Here is a 900-nt window from a genome sequence, read left to right as displayed (position 1 = left end):
GCTCATTTTTCATGGTTTTCTTTATTATTTTGAAGACAGGACTTAAAAAAATAAATAAATAAAATAAAGAGAAGGTCATCTGCAGGGCAATCACAGCCACTGTATTCTAGCATGTCCAGATGGGCATCACTCATGTTTACCTTCCTAAATGGAGAATTTTTACATGATTTCCCCAACATTATCTATAACTGCTTTGTTTCAGTTCACTTTTTTAAGCTGGTAGAAAACATGCTGTTGGTGGTAAGCTACTTACCCTGTGAATAATGAAGTGGTTAACAGTTCATGATGGCATTTTGAGGTGCTACCCTGAACTAACACTGTGCTACCTTTACATACGCTCTTTGCAGCAGCTCCTTGAACTAGAGACTCTCCTGTTCTCATTTTAGAGATGCTGAGACAAAGATGTAAGGTCTAGTTTTCTCCAAATCTCAGCTAGAAATGAAGGATAGACTCAAGACATCTGCCTGCTCCTAAGCTTAAGGTTCTGAACATTGCCTGGCCTACTATCTGTTTTGAAATTTGGAAGTCATAGTTGATTGACCATTTAAAAACCCAAATCGATTAAGAAAAAAAAAAGAAGTCTAATGGTCTGATAGCTATATCTGAAAGGTTTAGCTCTTTGTCTTCAATTTTTAATTTTTAAAAATGTTAATCAATTTTTTTATTTTACATTCATTCACTGTACATCATTGCAGCATACAAAATGAATTTTCCCATCCAGAATACACTGTATATTGTCTTAATCAAGGATATTACCATATGTGTTATCATCAACAAATACTTTTCCACTTCTTGTTTCTTATATATTTTGCTTCTTTTTCTTCCCTCCTTGATTCCCTCCCTCTCACTCTCTGCCATTTCCCACCCTCCTCCCACAGGGTCTCTGGTATCTACAGTTGA

The sequence above is a fragment of the Tupaia chinensis genome, unplaced genomic scaffold (genome assembly GCF_000334495.1).
Source record: "Tupaia chinensis unplaced genomic scaffold, TupChi_1.0 Scaffold142808_1, whole genome shotgun sequence".
Lineage (NCBI taxonomy): Eukaryota > Metazoa > Chordata > Mammalia > Scandentia > Tupaiidae > Tupaia > Tupaia belangeri.
This window is presented reverse-complemented; position numbering follows the sequence as displayed.